Genomic DNA, 15,315 nt, shown 5'->3' on the forward strand with positions numbered 1-15,315 from the left:
TAAATGTTGCTTCTCCTCTACAAACTACTGTGGCTTCATCCCCTATAGAGAATAATCCCACTTGTTTCAGCCATTCCCACCCTTTGCCCACCAGGGCTTCCAAGATTTTCTGCCTGGCTCCACATGTTCCATGAAGTATCCAGAGCCTGCTGATTCTGTGGGGGAAGACTCTTGAAGTTAGAAGAGGGCTCAATCAATTCTCCTGGAGCCTGGATTATTCCAGGCCTTTGAGTCAAACAGTTATAGCATCTCTAGCCCCTGAAGACACAGGGGGAGTTTTAACAGTGGTTTCTTCTTCAACTGTCAGAGGAGCAGATCCTAGCAAGAGCTGGGAGACAACTCTTGCCATCTTCCAGGCAAGAATGCCTGGTCTCTTCAGCTCTCCTGTTCTCCCATGTGCCAGGGTTCCTGCTTAGCCCTGCCCACCTTTGGGCAAAACCGCTGCTGCTTGAGGATGCCCAGCAAGAGCTGAAAGACCTTAATATCAAGGCCTTAATATCAAGATAAGAGCATAAATCAGCAAGTTTCTGTATCCCTCAGGCATCTCTGATGCCTCTGAGAAGCTGAATCAGGACATCTACTCATTCCACACTTATAGCCTTCTCAAGAAACAACCTGCCATCCTTGGTCCCCATCCCAAAGTTCATCCAGCAGGAGGCAAGGAGACACCTGCAGCTCCACAGACAGAAGAGCCCCCAAATCCTAATCTCTTCCATCGTCAAAGATAGACTATCTACAGGGACCCATGGAGAGCAAAAACTGGAGCTGGGCTGGAAAAAAACACATCAAGGGCTGCTGTACATTTCAAGTTTTAAGGAGTGCAGGAAGCTGGAAGTCATCAGGCCTGGTCTCAGTTTTCCTAAAGTCAGCTCAGTCTCTCCATGGGTCTAGTGCTTAATCAGGAGTGCTGACATTCCCAGGAGGAAAGCCAGGAGAACAAAAGTCCTAATTCCTGTAAAGAGCTTCCTCTGGCATCTGTTTCTAGGAGTTAATTGGCATGAAGGATGACTACCAACTGCGACATGGAGACAAATGGCCTGAAATCTACCCCATGTCATATTGGCCTCCTTGGGACACCAGAACAAAGCCCAAACAATTCACACAGCGGCAGTCCCTCTGTCCTCAATGTAGGTGGGACACCAGTCCCGTCTACTGTGGCTGCATTCTGTAGGCAGGCCCTAGTCAAGAAATGGGCACCAAAGTATGCACAGGCATCTCTGCACTTCCAGAGGAGACACCCATGACTTACTACTTATGAGGGCTAGGGATTTCAGAACAGTCTTTTCTTAGGCTTTGAGTATTGGGTATTTGGTACACTCTGGATCCTTCTGGGATTTTTGCTGACCTAGGGGAATATAGATAAAGACCCAGACCTCTGTGGACAAGTATACACAGATACTTTCATACAAAATCCAGATCTCATAATTTAGACTTCTTTACCACTAGGGAATCCTGATTAGTGAGGATTTTATTTAATGACTGTATTTAAATATAACTCACAGAGACCAGCTACATGAAAGGTCTGCACATCATCAGGGAGCAATTTCAGCTGTTGATGCAGTCAGCTGGGTGCCTCAACCCTAAACAGCTGCAGTTGATATACAGCAACATTCCCTTGCTCACTGACCGCAAATAAAATCTCTTGGAGAGCCTGCAGAATAAGCCCTGCAAGCCCTGGCTCATGTTGGGCCCTGGAAGGGCTGCCCTTTACATTCCAAGTTTTAAGAAGTACAAGAGAATGAAGCAAAAGCCAGCATGCCTGGTCTCAGTTTCTCTAAAATTGCAGTCCCCCGCACCCACTATACTCCATCTCTGCTTGCATCTTTCCTAACCATTTTGCCATCTACCATATTACAGTTGACCCTTGAACAACATGGGAATTAGGAGCACTGACCCTCTGTAGTCGTAAACCCCAGAATAAATTAGGGAGTTGGTTCTCCCTATACATGTTTCTTCCTTACAGGTGGTTCTGTTCACGGGTTCAACCAGGCCAGATAGTGTAGTATTTATTACTGAAAAAAAAATCAGTGTATAAGTGGACCCGTGCAGTTCACACTTGTGTGGTCCAAGGGCCAACTGTTTATTTTCTCTCTCCTCACTAAATTATTATTTTCAAAAGGGCAGGAACTTTTGTTTCTTGGTCTCAGCAATATCTCCAGGTCTAAGAACAGTACACGGTGATTACAGGGGACTACAATTTTAGATGGGTAGCCAGCAAAGGCCTTACTGATGTTCAAACCTCAAAGGGTTATGTAAGCACTAGGGTGAGGATGCATATAGTGGGCTGAGTGCCTGGTACACAGTAAGCTACTTTCCCCCCTTTCCTTAGTCACTGACTCCCATTCCAGGACCCAAGCCCTCAACCCTCAACCTCTGTTTAAGGGCCAGTTCAAGCCCCCCTTCCTAAAACGCATTTCCTAGTGTTCACTATTCTCTCTCTCATTCATGTCCTTAGAAACATCTCTGATCCTTTCATACAAACGCCAGGTTCTTGCCCAAGTTCCATCAGTAAGTTGCTGTTTGTCTTTGGGCAAGTCACTTTAAACTGGTTCTCATTTTTCATCAGTAAAATGAAAAAGTCATATTAGACCACCTACCTTCTGGCTCTAATATTTTATGACTCTAAGAGCAAAACCCACATCCCCACTCCCTTCACAGCTCATTCAACAATCCTAACGGCAGCTGGTTTCCCGGGGTGCAGTGTCTCAGCAAAATCCCAAGCCCTAAGCTGGGTCAGGCACCGCCAATCCCGCGGAAGAATTAGAAGAAATCGGCCGTCCCATCAACACCTGACCTTACCAGAACGCCCGCCCTCCCGGCATTTCCGGCTCTTCCCTAGATTTTCTTCCGGAACCCTTGCTCCCGTCTGACTCCGCCCCTCCTCTACTCTTCAGAGTCCATTGGCTGTTTCTTTGAGGAAGCGGAGCACATCCCGACGTTGATTGGTCTCTGTCATTGTTGATGAGTTAGTTACAAACAAGGCGTGCCTGGTCTCCCTGGTAACGCCCGGCTGCTAAGTCCTGATTGGTCCATAGCCTAATCCCCTTTTCCGTCCCAACTGCCAGTGGTTGAGTCCCTTGGCGGGGCGCTGCAGCGGTAGGTGTCGCGTACGAGATTCCCGAGCTGACGTGGCTTAAATTTGGGAGGGGGGCAGCTGGAGCCTCCGGCGACAGCCTCTTCCAGGTGAGTGGGGGACGCTCCCCAACTCTTCGCCTCCTTGAGCCTTGTAACGGTCACCCCCGCCACAGGACCCGCGGGGCTGCCAAAGCAGCCACACTCGGATTCCCTCCCCGTCCTGATTCAGTCCCGGATCCGGCCGTTCAGTCCGCCTCCCTTCACCTACCAGGCCTAGTTCTAATCGTCCACCCGCCAGCTGGCCCCGCCGGATGGCTTCGGGGTCGCCCTGTGCAGCCTCTAGGCACATATGCACTCTTTACCCCATCCCCAGGACGTTTCTCCTCCGGGAGCGACGGAGAAAGGCGCTCCGGGCGGTCCTGTCAGGACGGCCTTGTTCCCTGAGCGGCCTGCTCAGGCTGACCTGTGTACGCAACAGCTGACGTCGGAGAGAACCTGCCAGGCCCCTGCGCTCAGGCCCTAAACAAACTTAGTGTCGGGAAGGGGAGGCGGGACCCAGACAAACCAAAAGTCTTGAGGGCAGAGATCGCAGAAACATTGGCGACAGTAACTCAAACGAGGGCCTGACGAATGATCCTGCTAATGAGTTGCTGGAGAGATTCGGAGAGAGGGAAGATCCTTGCGATCCCATCAGCACTAAAGTCCCAGGAATCAGAGGTGGTCAGGCAGTTAGAGGAAAGGGAACCCTTAATAGAGTTTGGAGGAAAAAGAACTTGATTTGGTGGTGTGGAGGATGTTTATTCTGCGTAACAGGAGTGGTGCGTAGGAGTGTGAAGCAGAGGATGAGCCCCTCGACAAATGAGGAATATATTTGTCTGACTTACTCAAGGAGTTCCAGTTGGTCTGTGCGGAGAGGACAGTTTAAGAGTGGGGCAGAGATATTTAAAAATCACTGGATAAGTACTTTCACTTTTGGAAGTAGTTGGAAGCTTTCTGAGCTTTTAAAGGCTCTCACAGTTCTGTGCAAGATGGCAGTGGAGAACTCCCCGCAGAAAGGCTGGAGGCCTTTTCAGAAGAATGAAGTAATTAAATTTGGATGGTCAGAATAATTGTGAATGGTCAAAAAATTGCAGACGTTGTACACTGTTTCACAGCTTTTACTTTTCATCCTTTGACCATGGAATGGCCATTTAATGCTTTCCTCTTCACTGTATTAAATTTGTTGGACTACATCAGTAGTTTCCAAACATTTTTAATTGCTTGCCCTATCAATAAAACTTTTTTTTGAGCAACCATCCTCTAAATACTGTATATTTAATTATAAATAATGTATGAATAACACTGTAAATATATTACTTATAAAATATACAAAAACATACATATTTAAAAGGATGAAAACAAATTCTTGCCCATTTTCTGGGACACTCCCACCCCAATCTGGAGATCACATAAAGATGTTTCCTTATTTTTTGAGAAAGGTGTTTGCATCTCTGAGGACTTCCAGATTGGGGGAATCCTTTTTATTTTAATTTATTATTATTGAGGACCTCCATTCCTCTGAGATGCAGCCTCTTCTAAAAATAATCATCTTTAGGATATAACTCTCTTTTCCCTCTGCTTGAATATTAAAGTCTCTCTTTTTATCCCCGTTACATTAGTGGATTAATTAAAAGGATGTTGATTTTATTCTTGTTTATAAAAAATCATTCATAAACTTCTCTAGCTTAACTACTATTAGAAATAAATTATTTGGGACACATCTCATCACTGATCATTACCTACTGGTATATTGTTAGGAACCACTATATGAAAGGATGTTAAGCTCTACAATACTCCATTTTTAATTAAGCTAATTTAAAATCAGCAGTATGTGCTTTTGGTAAAAGTAAATTCAATATAAAAGGATATAATATAAAAACAAAAATCTCTTTCTCCTCTATGTACTGATCCTTTTCCCCATTCCCTATTTCCCAGAAGTAAGCACTGTAAATAATTTGTTTATTCTTAAGAAAATTTCTGATCATATTCAAGCACATGTGTAATATATATCCCTCTCCTTTTCTCTCTCACACAAGTTGAATCGTAATATACCTGCTATTCTACACCTTTTTTTTTTCCACTTTATACTATAAGGTATTTTTCCCATATCCATAAGTATAAACTATCCCATTCTTTTAAAAGGCTGTACAGCATTCCCCTGTAGAAATATCAAAATGTATTTAGCCTGTCCCCTACTGATGGACATTGATATTGTTTTTAGTCATTAGTCATCACAAACACTGCTGTAGGGACTTCCCCGGCAGTCCAGTGGTTAAGACTCTGTGCTTCGACTGCAGGGGGCATGGGTTTGATCCCTGGTCCAGGAACTAAGATCCTGCATACTGCGAGGCCAAAAATTTTAAAAAGTAAAAATAAACTCTCTTAAAAACAAACAAACAAAAACCACTGCTGTAGTGAATATCCATGTGCAAATATCCTTTGTTCCCTTGAATGAGCCTATCTATGGTATAAACAATACGGAATTCTTTAGAGCCCTACTACTGTGAGTCATTTCATTTTAGTCTAGTGGTTATATAACTGTAAGTATGTACAAGTATACGAGTGCCCTCATGCCTCCAGCACTATTTGCAGCCCCAGTGAAGAATGTTGGGTGATGAGGTTGCTCAGAAAATAGGTTATCTTCTGAATCTCTACCAGTAAAGAAGCTTTGTCGAGCTCTGTGACTGGGAAGATTACTTAACTTCCCTATGCCTTACAGACTTTAATACTAGGGATATTGATAGAACTCCTCCTTGGAGTTGTTTTAAAAATAAAATGAGTAAAATGATGAGGATAAATAAGTTATTATATGTAAAGCAATTAGAGTAGTATTTAGTACATAGTACTGTGTATATAAGTTATAGATACCGTTTACTGCTAAATTTGTTTAATAAAAACAAGTTTTTTTGTGTTATGAAAACTGGTTTTCCATTTTCTAACTGTAAAATTATATCATAGTATTGCATATGCTTTTCCCAGCTATATAGCACCATTTCCTATCAGCTTCTCAAACTGGTTGAGGATCACTTAGAATTAAGGAAAACTACTGAGGCTCAGCTAAACATGCATTGAGTGAGTTTGAGGACTGATACGGAAATACAACCATTTTCTGTGTTGTTGTTTCTGTGGGAAAATGTGATTTAAATTCCAAAGCAAGTGGTGCGTATGCATGTAGTCATAGGCATGTGCTCACTGTCTTCAGTTACTTTATTTTCCCATGCATTTTGTACTAGGTTCTCTGTGGTTGGGGCATGCCTTATATTTCTTTTTATATTTTTGTGGTTCTTAGCATAATGCTCCACACCAAGTAGATATTTTGAAAACAATTAGCAGTGAATACTGAGAAAATAAGACTCATGGAATTCTAAATGCCACCTCAACACAGAAGTGTTGAGATCCTGTGGCAGAATTTATAGAAGGTGTGGCCAGCATTGACTCTGAGGGATTGTTTTATTTGCCTGAATGTTTTATTGAACCCTGACCTTGGCATGAAGCTCTTTATTTTATTCTTTTCCCAAATTGCTATTCATGATTCTGGTGCTTTATAAAACAACAGCAAGAGCATTGCTTGTCCAGTAGTCACAGATATTCCTTACATTAATTTATTACTATATGTTTTCCCCTTTACTAATTTTTATATGTGCATTTGCCCATTTCTATCCTACAGTGAGCCTTTCAGAGGCAGAGATCCATCTTTCTTCGTTTAGCTTAAGCATGGCTACTTAGTGGCTCTCTTGCCCTCAGATTCCCAACCTCTGAGCTACCTAAAGACCCTAACTGTGCCTGAGGTGCCCATCCTTTTACACTTCAATGTTATTCCTTTAATGTCAACAGCTATAGAAATCACTCTTGTATCATGGAGTCATAAGGCAAAGTCCAAATAGAAAAGACAAGATAAATCCTTGTACTTACCTAGTTTTCATGATACTTAGTTCAGATGATGACCAGTTTATTATTATCATGAACTTGTGAATTTAAACATTTTTGGTGGATTTAAATATCTGTTGCAATTTAATTCATAATCTTATTAGAAACTCAGTTGTTCCTTTGGCCTGTGGGAACTTCTTCAGTTTGTCTCCTGGATCCTTTTGACATGACTCTATGTTAGTCTTTGTTAGCTTCCTTGCTATTTTGTATGAAAAAATGTTTCAGGCTCATTTTGTACCATTTCCTGCTTCAGAATTGAAATCAGCCATTTCTCTAAGAAGCCCTCCTATTAAAAAAAATTTTTTTTTAACGGGGAATAGTATTTCAAGACTAGAAATACTTATTGCTTCTCAGTTTGTCATAGTTTTTTTCAATGCACAGAGCTAGGAAAATATATGTGCTAAGGTAAAATACCTTATAGGTTCATACTGGTACTTTTGATTCAAATTCAAGATTAGTTTTTATTTTGGGGTTCTTAATTTCTTTTGTGTTATATGTCTATCTCCTTTTTTCATAATGACTGTATGATAGAATTACTATGCCCATAATTACTCATTTAATTCCACAGGGCACATATAATAGTCAAGGAATAATAATACTGATAATGAACACCGCCAATTTTGGTTGTTAAAATTTTTATAAGTTTTTTTTTGTATGTGCTATTTACATTTTCCCCATTTTTTAAAAATTGGAGCCCTATATGTTGTCAGAGCATATAATCATTAAATACTATGCTGTCTCCATCCCAGTCTTAGTTCTATGAGTAATATATTTAGTGCTCACACCAGTCCTTATGATGATGTTTCTTTAGTCATTTTGGTTATCTCAAGCTTTTTCTCTAATAGATGCCTTAGGAAAGGCTCCTGGGAAAATTTTTCATTAATTTTCTTGCAAGTTTGTAACATTCTGTCTGTGCTCTTTATATCTGAAGGTCATTTTTTCTGAAAATAAAATCCTTAGCTCACATTTTCTTTCCTTAAATATCTCAAGTCTGTAACTCCATTTTTTTTTCTGGCAAAGCATTGCTGTTGAAAAGTCTGACCATAGTCTTTTTTGTTTTTTTGCCTGTAAGTCACATTTCAGCCTAAACCTCAAAGAATTCTTTTAAGTCCATTAATTTTACTAGAATGTCTTGTTGGTCATTCTGGGTTGATATTCTCAGGTATCTGGTGGCTTCTTTCAGTATGTAACTTCAGATCTTTTAAAATTTCAGATAAGTGCTCTTGGCTTTTGTTTTTTGCGTTTGTTCTGTACCTTTGCTTTGGTTTTCTTTTTCGGGGATCCTATTATCCTCATTGCTTATCTGCAATATTTATCACTTTCTCTTGATTCCTTCTTTACTATTTATTTCTTTGAATTTTTTAAGAGAAACAAAGCATTAGGAACAATATTAAATTTACTATAGAAAATATGCAAAGATAGTTCAGAATTCAGTATATCTCTCACCCAGTATTCTCTAATGTTAGCATGTTACAGTGGAAAAGTGCATTTGTCAAAACTAAGAAATCAACACTGATGCGTTACTATTAACTAAACTCCATACTTTGGATTTTACTCATTTCTCCATTGATGTCCTTTTTCTGTTCCACGGTATTATCGTAAGATATCACATTTAGTTTAATCTTTTTATTTTTTAAATTGAGGTAATTGTGGATTCACATGCAATTCTAATAAATAATATAGAGAGAAACCTTGTATGCGTTGTTCAGTTTCCTTCAGTGGTAACATTTTAGAAAACTATTGTATAATATCACAACCAGGATGCTGATAATACATTCCCCAATTTTATTTGTATACATGTATGTTAAGTTCTATAAAATTTTATCACCTATGTGTAGGTTCCTGTATCCACCACCATAATTAAGATATTGAACAGTTCTAACACCACAAGGATACCTTGTGTTGCCGTTTTATAATTATAACCACCTCCTACCCTCTCACCTTCAGCTTCTCCCTAAGCACTGGTAACCATTCATCTGTCCTCCATTTCTAAAATTTTGTCATTTCAAAATATTCTGTAAATGTGGAATTATATAGCATGTAACCTTTTGGAACTGGCTTTTTCTTTTTCACTCAGCATGATTTCCTGGAGATTCATTCATCTAAATTGTTAGGTGTATCAGTAGCTTGTTCCTGTTTATTGCTATGTAGTATGCCATGGTATGTATGTACAGGCATACCTTGGAGATATTGTGGGTTCAGTTCCAGACCACTGCAATAAAGCTAATATCACAATAAAGTGAGTCACACAAATTTTTTGGTTTCCCAGTGCATATAAAAATTACATTTACACTATATTGTAGTCTTTTAAGTGTGAAATAGCATTATGTCTAAAAAATATACATACCTTAATTAAAAAGTGCTTTATCATGAAAAATGCTACCATCTGAGCCTTCAGCAAGTTGTAATCTTTTTGCTGGTAGATACAGGATCTTGCCTTGATGTTCATGGCTGCTGACTGATCAGGGTGGTAGTTGCTGAAAGTTGGAATGGTTGTGGCAGTTTTTAAAAATAAGACAACATTGAAGTTTGCTGCATCGATTAACTCTTCCTTTCATGAACAAATTCTCTGTAACATGCAGTGCTGTTTGATAGCATTTTACCCACAGTAGAATTTCTTTGAAAATTGGAGTTGATCCTCTCAAACCTGCCGCTACTCTGTTAACTAAGTTTATGTAATATTCTAAATGCTTTGCTGTCATTTCAACAGTCTTTGTAGCATCTTCACCAGGAGTAGATTCCATCTCAAGAAACCACTTTCTTTGTTCATCTAGAAGGAGTAACTCCTCATCCTTTAAAGATTTATCCTTAGATTGCAGCAATTCAGTCACATCTTCAGCCTCTACTTTTAACTCTAGTTCTCTTGCTGTTTCCACCACATCTGCAGTTACTTCTTCCACCAAAGTCTTGAACCTCTCAGAGGTCATCAGTGAGGGTTGGGCTTGACTTCTCCCAAACTCCTGTTAATGTTAATATTTTTACCTTTTTTCGTGAAGCATGAATGTTCTTAGCAGAATCTAGAATGGTCAGTCCTTTCCAGAAGGTTTTCAGTTTACTTTGCCCAAATCCATCAGAGGAATCTATGACAGCTATAGCCTTAGGGAATGTATTTCTTAAGTAATAAGACTTGAGAATTGAAATTACTCCTGGGTAATTTCAAAAAGAATTTGGGTTGCAGAATGGATGTTTTGTTAGCAGGCATGAAAACAACATTAATCTCATTATACATTTCCATGAGAGCTCTTGGATAACCAGGAGCTTTTTTTCTGAGCAGTAGGTCTCAACAGTGGGCTTAAATATTCAGTAAACCATGTTGTAAACAGACGTGCTGTTATCCAGACTTTGTTTTTCCATTTATAGAGCACAGGCAGAGTAGATTTAACATCATTCTTAAGAGCCCTAGGATTTTCAGGATGGTAAATGAGCATTGGCTTCAACTTAGTCTCCAGCTGCATTAACCCCTAACAAGAGAGTCAGACTGTCCTTTGAGCTTTGAAGCCAGGCATTAACTTCTCGCTAGCTATGAAAATCCTAGATGGCATCTTCTTCCAATAGGAGGCTGTTTTGTCTACGCTGAGAATCTGTTGTTTAGTGTAGCCACCTTCACTAATTATCTTAGCTAGATCTTCTAGATAACTTGCTACAGCTTCTACATCAGCACTTGCTGTTTCACCTTGTTTCAACCTCATGAACCAACCTCTGCTAACTTCAAACTTTTCTTCTGCAGATTCCTCACCTCTCTCAGCCTTCACAGAATTGAAGGGAGTTAGGGCCTTGCTCTGGGTTAGGGTTTGGCTTAAGGGAATGTTGTAGCTGATTTGATCTTCTATCTAGACCACTGAAACTTTCTCCACATCAGCAATAAGGCTCTTTTGCTTTATTATCATTGTGAGTTCACTGGAGTAGCACTTTTAATTTCCTTCAAGAAATTTTCCTTTGCAATGACAACATGGCTGTTTAGCGCAAGAGGCCTTTCGTCCTCTCTGGGCTTTTGACCTCCCTTCCTCACTAAGCTTAATCACTCCTAGCTTTTGATTTAAAGTGAGAAACATGTGACTCCTCCTTTCACTTGAACACTTAGAAGCCATTGTAGGATTATTAATTGGCCTAATTTCCATACTGTTGTGTCTTGGGGAATAGGGAAGCCCAAGGAGAGGGAGAGGCGGCAACGGCTGGTGGGTGGAGCAGTTAGGACACATACAGCATTTATTGATTAAGTTCACCACCTGATAAGGGTGTGGTTCATGGTGCCCCACAACAATTACAATAACATCAAAGATCACAGACCACCATAAATATAAGAATAGTGAAAAGGCTTGAAATAGTGCGAGAGTTAACAAAATGTGACACAGAGAGATATGAAGTGAGCAAGTGCTATAGGAAAAATGGTACCAGTAGACTGGCTCAACACAGAGTTGCCACAAACCTTCAATTTGTAAAAAATACAATCAATATCTGCAAAGTACAATAAAGCAAAGCTCAATAAAACGAGCTATGCCTGTACCATAGTTTATTTAACCATTTACTTGTTGAAGGACATCCTTGCTGATTCCAGTTTGGGGTACTTAAAACTAAAGCTGCTAAGAACATTCATGTATAGGTTGATGGGTGAATTTAAGTTTTCATTGCTCTGAGATAAATGCCTAGGAGTAAAATTACTGGGTCACAAAGTAGTTACATGTTTAATTTATGGTGAATTTCTTTTTGATTTTTAAAATTATCCTTCATTTCAACTTTCTTTTTTTTTAAGGCAATCTTTGTTGTGATTATTCGTATACTTATTCCCTTTAGTTTCATCTTTATTTCCAAAATATTTTTTTAATTTTAAATTATTTCTTGTGTTTCTGCTTCATTTCTGGGTTTTTCTATTTTTGTTGGGGGATAATTGATAAATTTATTTGTTTTAATTCATATGAAGAAATCACATATATACCTATGTGTGTGTGTTCACCAAAGTTTGCATCATAGAAAATGGTAAGAATATCAAAGTTTAATTTTTCTTTTGTAAAAGTAAATATGATACACATTTCTGTCATATACCTACGGTTTGTGCTCTGCTGTACTGTTAGGTGCTCTACATTCATTTAGCAATTAATACTTACCCGTTAATTTTTGTTAAGTAGGTGTCAATATTGGAAGTAGATATTAATCATTTTTTTAAGCTTCTTTGAGGTGTAATTGACAAAAATATATATATTTAAGGTGTTAGTGATGTATTGATATATGTATACATTGTTAAATGATTACCACAGTCAAGCTAATTAATATATTTATCATCTTATGTAGTTACCTTTTTTTTTTGGAGGTGAGAATATTTAAAATCTACTCTCTTAGCAAACTGCCTGTAGTCACCATGCTGTACATTAGATTCCCAGACATTATTCATCTGGCATAATTGAAATTTTGTACCCTTTAACAAATATCTCCCCATTTCCCCTATCCTCTACTACCTGGCAATCACTATTCTACTCTCTGCTTCCTTGAGTTTGACTTTTTTAGATTCCATATATAGATGAGATCATGCAGTACTTGTCTTTCTGTACCTGGCTTATTTCATTCCGCATAATGTCCTCTAGGTTCATCTATGTTTTCACAAATGGCAGGATTTCCTTATTTTTTTAGGACTGAATAATATTCCATTGTGTGTATATACTGTATACATTTTCTTTATCCATTCATTTGTCAGTGGACACTTAGGTTGATTCTGTAATTTAGCTGTTGTGAATAATGCTGCAGTGAACATGGGAGTGCAGATATCTCCTCAAGATACTAATTTCATTTCCTTTAGGTATATATCCAGAAGTGGAATTGCTGGATCAGATGGTAGTTCTATTTTTAGTTTTTTGTAGAACCTCCATATGTTTTTCATAATGGCCATGCCAGTTTACATTCCCACCAACAGTGTTCAAGCATGCCTTTTTCTCCACATCCTGGCCAACACTTGTTATCTTTCGTCTTTTTGATAATAGCCTTTCTAACAGGTGTGAGGTGATGTTGTGATTTTGATTTGCATTCTCTTGATGATTAGTGATGTTGAGCATTTATCATATACCTGTTGACCATTTGTATGTCTTCTTTTGAGAAGTGTCTATCTAAATCCTTTGCCCATTTAAAAAATTGGGTTATTTGTTTTCTTGCTATTAAGTTGTTAGAGTTACTTATATATTTTGGATATTAATCCTTTATCAGGTGTGTGGTTTCCAAATATTTTCTTCCATTCCGTAGTTTGTCTCTTCATTGTTTCCTTTGCTATGCAGAAGCTTTTTAGTTTGATGGAATCTCATTTTTCTATTTTTGCTTTTGTTGTCTGCACTTTTGGGATCATAGCCAAGAAATAATTGCCCACACGAATGTCGAGAAGCCTTTTTTCTGTGTTTCTTCCACTAGTTTTACAGTTCAGGTCTTATATTCGAGTTTTTAACCAAGTTGGAGTTAATTTTTGTATGTGGTGTCAGATAAGGGTCCAATTTTATTCTTCTGCATGTGGATATCCAGTTTTCCCAATACCATTTATTGAATAGACTGACCTTTACTCGTTGTCTATACTTGGCACCTTCTTTGATGATGAATTGATCTTCCTTGCTTTGGCCTTTCAGGGTCTTTTGTGGTTCTATATGATTTTAGGATTTTTTTTTCTATTTCTGTGAAAAAAGCCAGTGGAGTTTTGATAAGGATTGTGCTGACTCTGTACATTGCTTTGAGTGGTAGGTACATTTTAACAATATTAACTCTTCTAATCCATGAACACAGGATATCGTTGTATTTATTTGTGTCTTCTTTAATCTCTTTCACCAATGTTTTGTAGTTTTCAGTGCACAGATCTTTCACCTCCTTCGTTAAATTTATTCCTAAGTACTTTATTATTATTTTTGGTGCTATTAAACATGGGGTTGTTTTCTTTTTTTTGTTTGTTTTGTTTTGTTTTGTTTTCTTAATTATTTTTTTGGCTAGCTCATTGTTAGTGTATAAAAACAATAACTTTTGTATACTGATTTTGTATCCTTTGACTTTACTGAGTTCATTTATTAGTTTTAACAGCCTTTTCGTGGATTCTTTAGAGTTTTCTCTATGTAAGATCATGTCTTCTGCAGAGACAATTTTACTTCTTTCTTTCTGATTTGGATGGCTTTTATTTATTTTTCTTGCCTAAATACTCTCCCTAGGAATTCCAGTACTATACTGAGTAGAAGTGGTGAGAATAGGCATCCTTGTCTTGTTTCTGATCTTAGAGGAAAAGCTTTCAGCTTTTCACCATTGAGTATGATGTTAGCTGTGGTCTTGTCGTATATAAACTTATTATGTTGAGGTACATCCCATCTGTATCTAATTTGTTCAGTTTTTATCATGAAAGAGTGTTGGATTTTGTCAAATGCTTTTCCTGCATCTATTCAGATGATTTTATGATATTTATCCATCATTTTGTTGATGTGGTGTATCACATTAATTGATTTGTGGATGTTGAACCATCCTTGTATCCAAGGAATAAATTCTACCTGATCATGGTGTATGGTCCTGCTAGTGTGAAGCTGAATTTGATCTTTTAGTATTTTGTTGAGAATTTTTGCATCTATGTTCATCAGGGACATAGGGCTGTAATTTTCTCTTCCTGTAGTGTCCTCGTATGGATTCATTATCAGGTAATGCTAGTCTTGTAAGATGAATTTGAAAGTGTTCCCTCCTCTTTGATTTTTGGGAAGAGTTTGAAAAGGATTGGCATTAATTCTTCTTTAAACATTTGGTAGAATTCACCAGTGAAGCCACCAGGTCCTGGACATTTCTTTGTTAAGAGGTTTTTGATTACCATTTCTTACTGTTATTGGTCTCTTCAGATTTTCTATTTCTTCATGAATGAGTCTTGGTAGGTTGTGTGTTTCTAGAAATTTATCCATTTCTTCAAGGTTATCCAATTTTTTGGCATATAATTGTATATTGTAGTCTCTTATGATCCTTTGTATTTCTGTGATATCCATCTTACTGTCTTTTCTTTATGTATTTATTTTTGGCTGTGTTGGGTCTTTGTTGCTGTGTGCGGGCTTTCTCTAGTTGCGGCAAGTGGGGGCTACTCTTCATTGTGGTGCATGGGCTTCTCATTGTGGTGGTTTCTCTTGTTGTGGAGCATGGGCTCTAGGCGCTCAGGCTTCAGTAGTTGTGGCACATGGGCTTAATTGCTTCACTGCATGTGGGTTCTTCCTGCATTGGCAGGTGGATTCTTAACCACTGTGCCACCAGGAGAGCCCCTCTTTTTCTTTCACATATACTTTTATTTGAATTTTC

At 38.6% G+C, this 15,315-nt stretch overlaps 1 protein-coding gene across 2 annotated transcripts in view; it reads left to right on the plus strand.

Moving 5' to 3' along the window:
* The first annotated feature begins 3,072 nt into the window (after nt 1-3,072).
* Nucleotides 3,073-15,315, plus strand: part of GOLGB1 (golgin B1) — an 85,955-nt gene continuing 73,712 nt past the window's right edge. For both annotated transcript variants that reach the window (XM_082655172.1, XM_082655173.1), the window contains exon 1: nt 3,073-3,183. The gene's annotated coding sequence lies outside the window, so the exon portion shown is untranslated. The remainder of the gene's footprint in view (nt 3,184-15,315) is intronic.

This window comes from Grampus griseus (genome assembly GCF_964374135.1).
Source record: "Grampus griseus genome assembly, chromosome: 5".
In the NCBI taxonomy this organism is placed as follows: domain Eukaryota; kingdom Metazoa; phylum Chordata; class Mammalia; order Artiodactyla; family Delphinidae; genus Grampus; species Grampus griseus.